Source organism: Pteronotus mesoamericanus, unplaced genomic scaffold (genome assembly GCF_021234165.1).
Source record: "Pteronotus mesoamericanus isolate MK-2021 breed Mesoamerican mustached bat unplaced genomic scaffold, CSHL_Meso_final contig_130, whole genome shotgun sequence".
NCBI classification, from domain to species: Eukaryota; Metazoa; Chordata; class Mammalia; order Chiroptera; family Mormoopidae; genus Pteronotus; species Pteronotus mesoamericanus.
The window spans coordinates 24,505,822-24,521,059 of NW_026555060.1; the positions used below are offsets into that span (position 1 = coordinate 24,505,822).

General features: G+C 47.9%; 1 pseudogene; it reads left to right on the top strand.

Moving 5' to 3' along the window:
* LOC129084422 (mediator of RNA polymerase II transcription subunit 10-like) lies at positions 1–403 on the top strand (annotated as a pseudogene).
* Positions 404–15,238: the final 14,835 nt, after the last annotated feature.

Sequence of the window (15,238 nt, forward strand, 5' to 3'; positions counted from 1 at the left end):
ATGGCAGAGAAGTTCGACCACCTGGAGGAGCACCTGGAGAAGTTCGTGGAAAACATCTGGCAGCTCAGCATCATCGTCAGCGACTTCTAGCCCAGCAGCAAGGCCAGGCTCAACCAAAAACTGAATTTTATTGTGACTGGCTTACAGGATATTGGTAAGTGCAGACAGCAACTTCATGATATTACTGTTAGAAGTTTTCGAGTATTTAGATCAAGGTCGAAACCCACCACTCTACACCAAAGAGTGCCTGGAGAGGGCTCTAGCAAAAAATGAACAAGTTAAAGGCAAGATCAACATGATGAAGAAATTTAAAAGGCTGCTGATTCAAGAACTTTCTAAAGTATTTCCAGAAGACATGGCTAAATACCAAAGCATCCGAGGAGAGGACCACCCTGCTTCCTAACTTCACCCTCCCTCTGTCTGAAGATCCTCCTAGTCCTGTTTGAATCACTGTGACCTTCAGGCAGCTTGTGAGTGAGTGTCCAGGGGCCTAGAGGGCTTGCGGAGCTGTGCGCCGTAAGCCGCCTCCCCCGCCACCCCCCCGCCCCGCGCCCCGGCCCCACCGCGTTTTCAGACGGCTCACGAGCTCACGTCTTTGAGTGCCGTGCATTTGATCCTTATGGCAGAATTGTCTTGAAAATATTAAACATGTTAGGTAAGGTAAAAGGTTTTAAAAATTCTCCTTAATACATTCTGTGTACTTTTTTGTTCCATTTTACTATGGTGTCAAAGAAAGCTGAAAAATAAAAAAAATAAAAAAAATTGGTTTAATATGAAAAAAATAAAAATGAAGTTTAGAAACTAGCAACTCTAAAATAAATTAACAGATAAATAAATAAATAAATAAATCTGGTCTCTCTTCAGATCATATAAATCTTTCATCTTAAAAAAAAGACCTACTCCTATGAAGAGAGAATGCATAATGGGGTGTCAGCAAGCAATTCTGCTGCAGCAGTGGTGCCTTTTAGAAGCTCAGGGTGGACAGGGAGGTCTTCTTCCCTAGTCCCAGCACTTTCAAGTCTCAGCTGGACCACTTTCTCTGCTCAGCAGTGCACACTGGATCTGAGCCAGACTGGACCAGTGTCCATCCCCGTCCTCTCCCAGGAATCTGTCCTAACATTCCACATGCTCCATATTGTCTAGTTCACATCTCTTCTGCTTTGGGCTCGACCCCTGGAGCCTCCTGCTCTGCCGTCTGGGGAGAAGAGCTGACAGGGCACTGCCCTCTGCACACTGAGATGCTGCCTGTCCCCATCTGGCCAAGGAGAGGTGATGACAGAAGGGTGGCCCCCGAGGAGAGCCAAGCCTCCTTTGGCCAAGGGTGACTTTCTCAAGCTCATCAACCAGCCCACAGGGCAGCCTGGATGGTAGGCAGGAGCCTGAGGCAGCCCCACTGGCAGGTAGAGAAAGGTGAAAACCACACCTGCCCATGTGTCCGTGGCAGAGGCCCAAGAACAGTGGAGACACTGACCTCAGAGGCCAGCTGAGGAGCCAGCTGCACGCATGGCTGGCAGCTGCATCCATGGGTTTTTGTTTTTGTTTTTCAGTGCATCCAGTTTGAAGTGTCTTTCCAGACAGAGGGAGGTCCCATTTGGCCTAAGGTCTTGGTCCTTCAGGACTGCATCAGCAGAGGACAGAGATGGAAACTCGGAGTCCTGTGTTTAAAAACCCCATGACCTGCAGGGCAGTATAGCACGATGGTGAAATACAGGGGCTTGGGAGTCAGAATTTCTGGCTTCCAGTCCTGGCTCCACTGTTGGTTAGCTTGGGACTATGGGTGAGTTCCCGGTGTCTTCTGCCTTGGTTTCCCACCTCTACCACGGAGAGCACTGTGCTCCAGTGAAGGGATTGGTGAGTAATAAATGGGCTAACACATATCACCATCTGGCCTGTAGTAAGCTCTTGGTAGACATTAGCCGCTCCTTTCCTTTATCTCTCTGAGCCTCAGTTTCCTCATGATAGAAATAAGGACCTACTTCTGCACTCAAAGCAGGACATGAATAATTAATTCTTGCATCTAGAGAAGATTCTCTGTCTGTACATGTTTTCCTTCTTTTTTCTTCTCTGTTTTCCCAGGTCTGACTTCTCTATAAACAAGGGGGAGACAAATGATTACCCCTGCACACCCCCAGGGAGTCCTCACTGGCACTCAATCCAGGAGGGGTCCTGCGAGTACCTGGCTGGTCTAGCTTGCTTTTCCGCCCACTGTGCTGTGTTCTGGCCAACTTGTGACCACGTGGGTGACAGCGCAGCCAGAGCCAGAGGTCAGAGGAAGGCAGGCAGAGCGCCACTGTGCGTGCTAGAAGCAGAGGCTCCTCGTGGTCAGTGGGCCAGGAAGCCCTTTAGGCATAACAAGGAACGTTGTCCCCATGAGCCCTGAAGCCCGGAGTGCTGAGGGGACACTCGATGGGGGGAGATCAGGGGATTCCAAGAGGAAAAGGGAGGACTTCAAAAGGATGATTCCAGTCACTCTGCAGGGGGCTGATTCTGTCCTTGTCCCAGTTCCAGGAACGGGGCTCCCTGGAGAAGTGAGATTGGAGGGAGTCCTTAACAAAACCTTAGCATGTTTTTATTTACTTATTCACATCTCACCATAAATGCAATTAACCTCATTCTTCCAGTGTCCATTTATTAATTATAATATTGGAAATCTTGAGAATGATACATAGTCATCTGAGTAAATAGAAGCTTTGGGAAATAAAAGCAGATTCTGTTAAAAGTCAGTTGCTGTGGCTTTAACTTTGGGACAAGAGGGAGCTTTCTCTTTTCAAAGACGCCAGGCGCGTTTGGAGCAGACGGGGGTGTAGAATGCGGACCTGTCCTGGGTCCTGTGGAGCTCCCTGTCACCACCTGGCTCCTCACAGCCTTGAGTGTAACTTCCTGATTCTTCATGCCCAGCTCTCTGGGTGACCTGTCTGGTGGTGGCCCTCTCTCCTCGTTTCCAAATATTATTCTTTTTCTTTCATACTTTCAGTCCACCTTTGTGATCCTTGTAGTGTTAATTTGTCCTTGTAGCATGTGCTCTCCACTCAGGGCTCATTAACAGTTTTTCACTGTGATTCCTCAGAGTTTCACACCTGGCTCAGTCATGTTTGCACTTCTTGAAACTTTTAAGTCCTTAAGAAAACACATGCTCAGAAATGCAGAACATTTGCGTGACTGCCCTTTAAGTTCTGTGTTAGGTTCAGAATGTGTGATGTGGGTTTACATTTAGAGAAGGTCCAACCTTAATTTCAAAAATATTATGTAAATGTTCAGAAAAGCATGTTAGTTTTGTATACCAGCAGTCACTGCCAGCCCAGCATGTGTCCATAAGATTATCAGTGACCGGAGGGGGCTGTCTTGCCATCATGGAATGTTCGCACGGTCAGTGGCTGGAGCCATCATGTGGAAACTGTGCTTCTCTGGGCCTTGAGGAAATAAATTTAACTGCTGTATATGGAGAGAATACTTTTTGTTTTATCTTTAACATTCAGGCAACTTTCTTTACAACATCCTTGTATTGACCTCAGAAGATAATTGTTTTCTCAACATCTAATAAAACTGATGTTCAGGAAAATGTGCCAGGTCATCCTATGGCTTTGTTTATCCCCTGGCGCATCACCAATATCCCAGAGATTCATGATTCCAGTTTCAGAAGCCCAAGAGTAAGGTCATGTCAAGCTTGCAAAAAAGATAGAGAGAAAGGAGGATAGAAAACATCGAAGAGCTGTCAGTCATTTATACTATAGTCTAAATATAGTCCTCTCCTGAGGAAAAGTTTTAAGGTCAGGAGAGAGGAGACAAAAGAGGATCATGATGGGTAAGAGCAGCAGAAGGGTCAACGGGGAGGAAGGGAAGCTGGGATTAGCAAGGTCAGCCTTCATCTCTGCATCTGGCCCAGGGCCAGCCCTGATCCTCTGACATCACTGAGCAAGCATTTGTTACACACCTGTTGTTCCCAGAACATTCCATTCTGAGGCCCCTTGCCAGGAGAAGGCTGCATGGAAGCCCCAGGGAGACCGAGGCCCAGCGGGGACCTGGCTGGGAGTTGAGGCCACAGTAATTATCAGCTTGGGTGGCTTCCCCTGGAGATCCTTTCATCTCCCGGCACCCCTCCTCCTCATTAGGTCTCAGCTCCTGAGCTGCCTGGGCCCCACCCTCAGGGAGGAAGAGGGCTTGGTAGAGGGTGGCCAGGCCCATCTGAAAGGTGACTTACAGGCCAGGCCAGAAATGACATCACAGCTCCTCGCCTTGTGAATTTACCCACAGGACCCAGAGGCTGGTTGCTGGAAGGTCCTTCTCCTGCCCCGTGAACCACCTTCACTTCTGGCTGCCACGCCGGCTGCGGCTGCCTATCTGTTTCTTGGGGGTCCGGGAAGCAGACCATGCTGAAATCAGAGCAGCCTGTCCAGAACGTCCCCAGGACCACAGAAACCCTTTCAATTTCACAATGTCTTTGGGCCTGTTGGGAAGTCATGGGCTCTTACTGTCCCCTGGGGACAGAGTCAACTTATTGAAGCCTAGTTTATTGCTTAGGGCCAAAAAAGCCCCTCTGAGGGTAAGACTGTGACAAAGCCTGAGACTCCATCAGACAAGGCCCTCCAGACTGCCCCACATTCAGATGCAGACTTGCTGTTTTCATCACCGAGAGATGCAGCAGATGTCTCGGACTCAGTCCTAAGCCCGCCTCAGGCGCGTGACGCTCATGATTAACAGGAGTACAGGGGTCCTTGGTATTTCTGTGCTAAGCATTGTACTAAGGCTAGGCATTATACTTTGCATGGATCGCCTTAATTCTCTCCTAGGACAAATGTGTGACATTGGTTCCATTATTATCTCCGCTGAAAGATGAGGAAGCTGAAGATTAGAGAACCCAAAGTCACAGAGCCAGCAAGTAACCAGGCAGGACTGGTCACAGAACCAGAAGTCTGACACCAGCTGCCTCTACACCACCCATACCCTGCAGGCAGGGATTAGGGCGCCCTGGGGGACACAATGGGCCGGGGAAGCTTCGTCCATACGAGCGTAAGGTCAAAGGGCTGGATCGAGGCACCATGCACACACCCTGCCCCAGCCGAGTAGCGTGTTGGCCAAAGGCAGAAGAGAACTCATTCAAAGAGTTCTCCACTCCTGCAGCTCCGAGATCTAAGTCACACATGGGACGGAACCTGGGGCTGGGGGTCGGGGAGGGCGAGGCAAAGTCACAGCTGTGCTTGCAGGGGCATACAGATCCCAGTTAACAAGGCAGCCCCAAGAATGGAAACATCCTGCCACTTCAGCAGGAAGCTGTTCTGCTCTTCGTGGCACTCACTCCTTCAGTCAACCAAACCCCATGGAATGAGCACTATACACCCCTGACCACATTTCCCGAATCGACAGTTTCTACCTGGAGCTGCCTCCGGGGATAGTGAGGCTGAGTGTTTGAAATCCAAAACCTGGGTCCTCCAGTCCCTGGACATCTTGCCTCCCTCCCTTTGACGGCGGGTGAAAGGCAACGCTTCCATGGAAGGTGTGGTGTGGGGTTGAGCGTGGTGGCGTCCCGCAGACTGTGGCTTTCTCTCAACCCAATATGCAGGTTCCAAGAGAACTGATTTGTGTTCTGCAAAATGTCTTTTGGGATCTCTTTATAAAGAAAGGATGTGACCTATGTTAGCTGTGCCCTCACAGGCATGGGGTGGGTGAGGCCTGGATGGCAAGCAGCCATCTAGAGAGGCCCTTCTTGACTTCTGTTTTTCCTGAACTTCTCAAGGGGCACAATGGCTTTGGTACACCGAGTCAGCAAAACTGAGCCCAGGCTACGATAAGGCTGTACTGAGAACACACCGCTCACTTCTCATGTCTTGATGCAACCTCTCCGTAGACCATGTTCTAAACTGGGGTGATGGTGCCCAGGATGGCAGCCGCTCTCACTGCCCAACAAAACAGGTCTCAGAATTCCCTATTTTCCTAAAAATGGCATTTGTGGGTCTGAAAGGGATTGCCCAAGCTCATTTTTTTAAAATGAAAACATCATTTTCTCTGCAACAAATCAATCTTTTGGGCCTGGGTCAGAGTAGAAGGTTGCTGTCAGGGGTGTGCTGTGGGGACTGAGGGGCGCAGAACGAGAGAGAGAATATTCAGAAGAGACAGTTACGGGTTGACATACAAACAGAAGTCCGGAAGAGCCCAGAGCAGACACAGAAAGGATGCCCGGACGCCTGCAGCGGAGAGGCGGTCTCAGCTAGACCGCGGCCACTCCTCCCTCCTCACACCTGGCCCCACGGAGGGCCCTGACCCGGGCCGGCTTCCCACAGCTCCTCCTGCCTGCTCTGGCCTGACCTTGCCCACCCAAACGTTAGCCCCCTCTGCAAACACAAACAGGACAACTTATCTGCATTGCCTAACCAAGGCAAACAGTCCTACGCAGGCTCAGTCCCTGCCTTCACCCCGAAGGTCAGCTGCTGGGCCAAAGGTATGCACAGGGACATTCTTTTGGTGACTATTTCCTCCTGGCATGACTTCTGGATTCAGGTAATTTCCGTTGAGTAGTTACCCAATGTCATCATAGAAACCCGAGTCTAGGAAGATCTTTAAGCAGTTACAAAGTACATTCGTTGTCCCTTCCTCAAACTTTCTGCCATTTTCAGATATCCCCTAACTGCCATGGGCCATACAGTGACTCACGACTTTTTCAAACAGGAAGTCTTCCTGAGGTCTAAGCTAAATCCTCCAGGTTTCGGGGTGGCCTGTTCCCCTCTGCGCTTGTCACTCACATAAACAGAGTTACTGAAGGTCACACCCATGGCAGGCCTCACCACGTACAGCCAAAACAGTTAAAAGGCGCTGTCCTTTCCTCCAAGTGTCCGGAAGATGCATGACTTCCAATTCTGAATGTGCCACTAACCAGCTCTGCGACCTCCAGCAAACCGCCGAACCTCTCTGAGTCTCGGTTTCCTCATCAGTGAAACGAGGAGGCTGGACCAGAGGGTTCTTAGGTCCTGTCAGGAAGTGAATTGTATCCTCCCCAAATTCATATGTTGAAGCCCTAAATAACCTCCCAATGAGACTGTATTTGGAGATGGGGCCTCTCAGGAGGTAAAGTTAAATGAGGTCATTTGGGTGGGATTCTAATTCATTGGCTAGGGTCCTTATAAGAAGAGAAAGAGACACCAGATCTCTCTCCTCCTCATCCCCTCCTCCTTGTCCAACGCCCCCCGCCTGCCCCCCCCAACACACACACACACACACACACACACACACAAGCTATCTTCAGGCCAAGGAAAGCGGCTTCACCAGGGCCCAACCCTGCTGGCACCTTGCTCCTGGACTTCCAGCCTCTGGAACTGTGAGACTTCATTACGGCAGCCCAGGCAGGTAGGCCCTCCCCTCCACCATCCTGTAGTTGTATAGATGGCTTAAATCCTCCCTGGTGGGAAAAATCAGCAAGCCCCCAGTCCCTCCAGAGATTCTGAGCAGAGGCTCTGTTTCTGATCCCATCTCTGGCAGTGAGTTTCTCTTTCTGCAGAGTGCTTTCAGGTATAGTTGCATTGGCGCCCTTCCCCAGCCCCTACACACCACCCCAATCTCTACTGACAAAGGAGGCATGGAAAACTGAAGGCCTAGGGTACCAGACAGAGGGGGAGAGAGAAGTGTGTGTGTGTGTGTGTGTTTGTGCGCACGCTTCACCAATGCTCCCCTCCTGGGGGCTTTTCCTGTCCCCCCCAACCCCTGTCCCTACCTCTAGGTCATCTCTATGATGAGCACTATGACCATGTCAGTTTGGTGACCTCCTTCCAAACTTTGCTGGTTACATGTATGGGCCCAAAGCAACTACCAAGGCTTTTGGCTATCAGAGACCCATCCCCCAGTCAGGTCCTTGAGTACTACACTCTGGTCCACAGCTGGCCCGGTCCCTTCTATTTCACTGTCCCCGAGTGATTTAGAAATCTGGGCTCTGAAGCGCAGCTGACTTAGTTTCCATCAAGGCTCCAGCACCTGGCAACTGGGTGATCTTGTGCAAACTACTAACCCCCTTTAAGTCTTGCTGCCTCATCCTTAAGTAGGGTCCCTCTCCCAAGGTTACTAGGAGGGTTCCCTACAATGACGTGTAAAGCGCTCAGCCTGATGCCTGGGTACACACACATTCCATAGATTCCAATTACCATTATGACTTTCAAAAATGAGCGTTGTGGTTTTGGCTGGCCACACCCTACTCAGAGACAATCCTCAGGACATGGAGACAGGGCCTGACTCCAGGTGCCTGCCTAAGCTGAGTTCTCCAAGCTTCTTGTCAGTTTTGTGAGTCATCAGTACACTGACACAACCAGAGCTGGTCCCTGCTGTTTGTGACCAGGGACCTGACTACATCTCTAGAGCCCCTGCTGGCCTCAATGTCCTGCAGCCCACACCCCAGCAGCTCCCCGCATGCACTGCGCTGCCACCACTGGCTTTTGCTCAGGCAGACCGAACTGGACTCTTCATCCAAATAGCTCCCACTGCACCGGGAAGCCCCTTGTTTACCTCTTCTTCTGCACACACAATATGGGTTCATCAATGCCGTGAGGCTCTGGGATCCCTGAGAGGAGGTGGAATTGGGTTTTCTTCATCCTTTCCCAGGGTCTGCAGCACATGTACCTAACCAATGTTAGTGGATGGTGGACAGACGGATGGATCGATGGATGGATGGATGTACAGACCGATAGATAATAAATTACTGTGTCTCTAGTTGCCCTTGCTTTGTCTCTCCTTTGAGTGATTTTCAGGCTAATCTGCCTAAAGTCAGGCTTGGCTCACTTCATGACCCAAATAACTTCAAGGGTGTGCTCTACCTGCCAAACACAGTTCAAACTCTTCAGCCTGGAATCTGGCCCCTAACCACTTTTCTAGTTCTCTCCCACTCTTCTCCAACCAAATCATGTTAGCTGTTCTCTACGCCCTTGCTCCTTAGAGTGACCTTCCAACTTGCAGCATCAGCTTTACCAGAGACCTTGTCAAAACCCTCAAACCCTATCCCAGACCCACTGAATCAGAATCTGCATTTTAACAAGACCTCAGGTGGCTCATGCCCAATGAGTTTGGGAATCACTGCTCTATGGTGTCCCCAAAGCTCCTGCCCGTCGTCTATAAATCCTGTACAACTTTTAGAGCTCAGCTTGCCTGTGCTCTCCCACATGTAACCCACCCTATCCCACCGGCCCTAACCAAGCCCACCTACACACACGCACATGCGCGCGCATAAACACACACATGCTGTTTCCTTCTTTGGAATGACCACAGCACTTAGTTTATGTCTCTCTTATCCCAGACCTTACATTGTTCCTGGGGTTTAAATATTTGAAACTCATCCCTCTGTTGTATATCACAAAGATCTGGTGAATAAGGACCTTATGAGTCTATTTCATCCCCTAAATGTCTCAAAAGATGCCTTGCACCTAGCCAGCACCTGGACCAATGCATTAAACGGTGAATGGATTATTGGAGGAAGGAACAAATGAAGTCAGGTTCTTAATACAGGATGGTCCACAGAGTCCCCAATGGTGGCAGCTGCCTCAGGCCCCCCAGAATGAGTTTTACATGCTTGTTCCAGGCTTTCTTCCCTGGAACAGCGGGACGTTTTTCCATCTTCCCACCCCAAACCACCCCGCATCCTGGGGTGATGGGGAATGAGATACAGCCTGTGGTGGCACAGGACCCTTTGGAGGCTGCCTGGCTTCTCTCTTTCACAGGCATGGTGGGGAGGGAGAGGAGATCTAACTTGTTGGAGAAGCACAGCAAAGCCTGCACCGTATCAGCAGTACTGAGTCCAAGCTCTTCAGCAGTCAGTTCCAGTACTGGAATATCAGGACAAACTCAGATTTCCTGACCTCATGCTCTTCCCAACTCATCTCCTTCAGAAGCCTTTCCAGCTGCCCTCAGCCAACCACCTCTTTCTCAGGCCCCTCACACTTAGTACTTGGTTTTCTCTGTATTACATTGCATGGCAAAAAACAGAACGCTTTCTCCTAAAATCAAGAACAATGAAAGGATGTCCACTCTCACCACTTTTACTGATTATTGTACTGGAGATTCTGTGCACTACAGTCAGGTAAGAAAAGGAAATTCAAGGGCCCTGACCGGTGTGGCTCAGTTGGCTGGGCATCATCCCATAAAGTGAAAGTGGCTGGTTCAATTCCCGGTCAGGACACATGCCTAGGTTGTGGGTTTGGTCCTCCATCAGGGTATGTGCAAGAGGCAACATATCGATGCTTCTCTTTCACGTCGATGTTTCTCTCCCTCTCTTTCTCCCTTTCTTCCCCTCTCTCTAAAAATAAATAAACAAAATATTGAAAAAGAAAAGGAAATCCAAGACATCCAGATTGGAAAGCAAGTAGCAAAACTGTATTTACAGATGACATTATCCTGTATGATGAAAATCCTAAGAAATTCACAAAACAACTACTAGAACTAATTAAGGCACTGAATAATGTCAATATTTTTTTAAAGTGCATTTCTAGATATCAGCAATGACTAATCTGAAAATAAAATTTTAAAAATAATTTCATTCACAAGAGCTCAAAAATAATGAAATTCCTATCAAAATTTTAGCAAAGTATTTGTAGACATAGATAACCTTATTCTAAAATTTATATGAAAAGATAAAGGAACTAGATTAACTGAAACAACCTTGACAAAGAAGAATAAAGTGAGAGGAATCACTACCCGGTATCAAGGCCCACTGTAGGGCTCCAGTGATCGAGACAGAGTGGTATTAGTGGAGGGACAGGCACCAAGACCAGTGAGACAGAACAGAGAACCCAGAAATAGACCCGCACATTATGTTCTGTGTTTTTTTTCAAAAAAGGGGCAAAATGGAAAATGACAGTCTCCTCAACAAATGGCGCTGGAGCCATTGAACATCCACAGGCAAAAACAAAAACAAACAAACAAAAAAAACCCTCAACCTACCCCTCACATCTTACATCAAAATGAACTCAAAATGGGTCATAGACTTAAATGTAAAATTATAAAGCTTTAAGGAAAGAAGGATGCAGAAAATCTTTGAGTTCCAGGGCCAGGTGAAAAGTACAATTCTTGAATATGCTATCAAAGGAATAATTTATTGTTAAAAAAGGTACACTGAATTTCATCAAAATTAAAAACTTCTGCTGAGCAAAACACCTTGTTAAGAAGACAAAGGACAAGATACAAACTGGAAAAAAATATTTGAAAATCATATATCTGACTTGTATCTAAAATCGTTAAAAAGAATCCTCAAAATTGAAAAACACAAATGCAGTAAAAACACAAATACAAGCCGGCTTCTAATCAAATAAAAAAGACAAAAGACATGAATAGACAGTTCACCAAAGAGGAGATATGATTTGCAAATAAACACATGAAAAGATGTTTAATATCATTAGCCACTATGGAAATGTAAATTAAAACTGCAAGAAGATATACATCTATTATAGTAGCTAAAAAAAAAAAAAAAAAAAAAAAGAAAGAAAGAAAAAGAAAAAAAACAGTAGTAAGGCCAAATGCTGACAACAATGTGGAGAAACAGGATCTGTCATACAAACGCTGGTGGCGATGGAAAATGGTGCAGCTGTCTCCGGCGAAAGTAAACATCCTCTTACCATGTGATCCACCCGTGGGACACTTAATGGTCCCAGAGAAATGAAACCTTACATTCACACAAAAACCTGTACCTACACTAAACTGTACTCTTAAAAATAATCAAAATGCAAAGTTTTATGTATATTTTACCACAACTTAAAAATGGTACAGATATATTCATAGCAGTCTTACTCAGAATAATCCAAAACCAGGAACAGCCTACATGTCCTTCAGTGGGTGAATGGTTAAAAGAATCCAGTACTTTCAGACAATGGGAAGCAACTCAGCAATCAGAAGGAAAACGCTACCGACACATATACCAACTCAGATGGATTTCAAGGGCATCACAGATCCACACTGCATGATTGCACTTATATAACATTCTCAAAATGACAAGACTAGAGATGAAGCCAGATTAGCAGTTTCTAGGTGTGATGGTTAATTTTATATGTCAATTGGATTCAGCTAAGGGATGCCCAGATCACTGGTACACATTATTTCTGGATGTGTCTGTGAGGGTATTTCTAAGAGATTAGCACTTAAACTGATAAACTGAGTAAAGAAGATCCCCATTCCCAATGCGGGCATCATCCAATTTGTCGAGGGACTGAATAGAACAAAACGGTGGAGAAATGGTAAATTTGTTCCCTTTGCTTGACCTGCAACATTCATTCACCTCCTGTCCTCAGAAATGGTGCTCCTAGTTCTAGGGCCTTCAGATTCAGACTGCAATCTACCTGGCTTTTCTGCATCTCCAATTTGCAGAAGGCAGCCTGTGGGACTTCTTGGCCTCCACCATTGTATAAAACAATTCCTATGGTAAATCTCCTCATATATATCTATATATCTATATATCTATATATCTATATATCTATATCTATATCCTATTGCTTCTGTTTCTCTGGGAACTCAAATATACCAGGCAACAAAAGGTAGCACATCAAAGCTCCTCTGTGGCAATGGAACAGTTCTGTATCTTGATTGTCATGGGGTTACATGATCCTGTATGTGGGATCACTTTGTGTGGAGCCACGCGCGCGCGCACACACACACACACACACACACACAAAATGCATATGTAAAAACCAGTGGCAACTAAATATGGTCTGTAGTCCAGTTGTTACTATTGAATCAATGTCTATTTCCTCTATTTGCTACTGTATTATAGTCATATTAAGATCATATTAAGATTGGCAGAGAAGACTGAAGGGTTTGCATGACTACTGTTTTTGCAACCTCTGGTGAGCCTGTATTTCCAGGTAAAAAGTTCTGAAAATATTTAAAAAATTAGAAATTTTTGTACTTATTTCACACATCCTCCTCCCTTAATACAAGGGTGCTGCCTAACGCATGCATTTGACCTCCACATTTGTTTTCACAGTGGAGACAGCAGGGACTGAGAACACTGGGAGCCCAGGTGGAAACACTGGATGACTACAGAAGGGGCAGGAACTCAAACCAAAGTCACACTGAGCTGGCACCAGGGACCTAAACACTTTTCCAGCAGCCGTGGATCTCTCCCATCGCCCAACCCTCTCCCGACAGGCTCCGAGGGAGTGACCAGAAGCCTCTCTCCCATGGGGGCTGTGGTAGCTGACGGCACCTTCCCCTGGGTCCCTCTGCAGCGGGAAGTGAAATGGAGGGGAAGATGGACAACGGCCTGAGTTGGGTGAGGTTTGCTGGGCACTGAGTCTTTAGGAAGTCAGGGGGTTGCTGAGTGAGGCCTGGGCTCCTGGGAGGAAGAATGCAGCTGGAGAGGCTTTCTGCCTGATCCAGGGGGGCAAGCATCACAGCACCTTCAGCCTGGGCTGCCTCAGTTATGTCTCCCGAGTCTCTCAGAAACAAATGCAAAGCACACAAACAAAAGTCAAATTAAAGGGAAAGGAAAATCTAGGTCAGGCTGCAAAGAGAGAAAGATCAGTTGACAGTCAGCCCCTTTCTCACCTGTGACACGGGGCCCCAGCAGGGAGCATTACCCTCACTCAGCCCGGGGGCCAGGCCCAGGCTGGAGAGTTCCAGGAGGACAGGCAGGGCCTAAGCTCTGAACGTTTCATATCGAACAGTAGTTCTAAAAAAGAGCACCCCCGACCCCTGTCCTGTGCCTCCGTTCCTTTCCCAGGGAACATCATCTCAGCTCTCTGTCAAGACCTTTGCCTGGCCACCTGCAGACTACAAAGTCTCCAGAAACCAGGTCCATTTGGCCACGGCCATTTTTCCTGGGAGCTCGTAAAGACATTAGGCATGGAGCCAGACGATGCAAACTGCTCGAATGGAGGAAGTGGGAACCTCCTGACAGCTCTCCCTTTCAATGAGTGACACCACCTGGGGACCATCTGCAAGTGCCCCCTCTCAATACCCCATTCACCCAAGTGCTCAGGCCAGGAGCCCGACATTTCCTTCACACCACCCTTCCTACACAGCCTCCGTCATCAAGCCCTCTCAGCTCTCCCTGGGAAATTTACCTTTAACCTGTCTCCTTGTCCCTACCGTTACTCCCATCATCTCTTGCTCAGGCTCTTGCCATTCCCTCTTCACAGGTCTCCCAACCCTACTTTAGCTCCTTTAATCTCAATCTCCACTCAGCAGCCAGTGACTCTTTAAAATCAGATCGAATCAATCATATCACACCCAGAAGAAAATCTTATTCCTGGCAAACAGTTCTCTCAGATTCGGGCCCTGCCTCTCAAAGCTCTTCTTCTTCTTCTGCTCCTCCACCTCTCACTGCTTTTGCCTTCAGGTACTCAGATAAGCCATGCTCACCCTTTCCTCCCTCATCTCATTGTCTGGGATGTGCTTCCTTATCTTCAAGGGTCTGACCCTTGCCATCGGGTCTTGGCCGAGCCACCTGTTTTCCCAAGAACTCTCTCTCCAGGCCCAATCTCAAGAGGCCAGGCAACCCCTCACCTGGCAGAACATGTGCTGCAGTCTGGGTCTCAGGAAGGCAGACTCCGAGGAGTTGAGCACACAGGATGTTCACTAGGGAACACCCAGCAACCGTGGAAGAGGGGCCAGCAGGTCGGGCAGAGGGGCAAATCGGCTGTGATGCAGGCTCAACAGCAGCTGCCACATGGAGCTCTACAGTTGGAATGACCCTTGACTTGGATCCAGATGTGGGTACATGGTGGCCACGCCTTTGTACTCCTGCTCTGATTGGTCTTTGCATGTGAGCCTCCTGGGCCACCTCCAACATCTGTGGCTGAGCCCATCCCAGAGGAGCTGACAGTGCAAGGCTGCCTACAAGCGTCTTCAAAGAAGGCAGTCTGGGCAGCTCATCAGCGTCCATCACAGCTTATCTCTATGCGGTATTTTTCTAAATTTTTCTTTATTATGTGTCTCTCTCTCATTGAGTGTATCTACAGAACAGTAATTTTGCCTTGTGTATCACTGGAACCTCAGCCTAGCACATGAGTGCTGAATGAATGCTTTCCATTTAATTTTCACAACCAGCCTGGAAGATCCATAATTTGATTCTCATGGTGCAAAAGAATTAAACAAGGCTTAGATTAAGGTACTCACTCAGTAAGTTTCAGTTAGCTCTAGGCCAGGGTTCCAGTTAGCTCTGTCTAGCTCACAGCCAGCACCCCTCCACCACACTGGAATCATAGAGCGGGGCAGTGAGGTAACTGGCCATGTTGATGTTGGAGGGTACACATTCTGTCTGCAACCTTGAACAAGATTATAA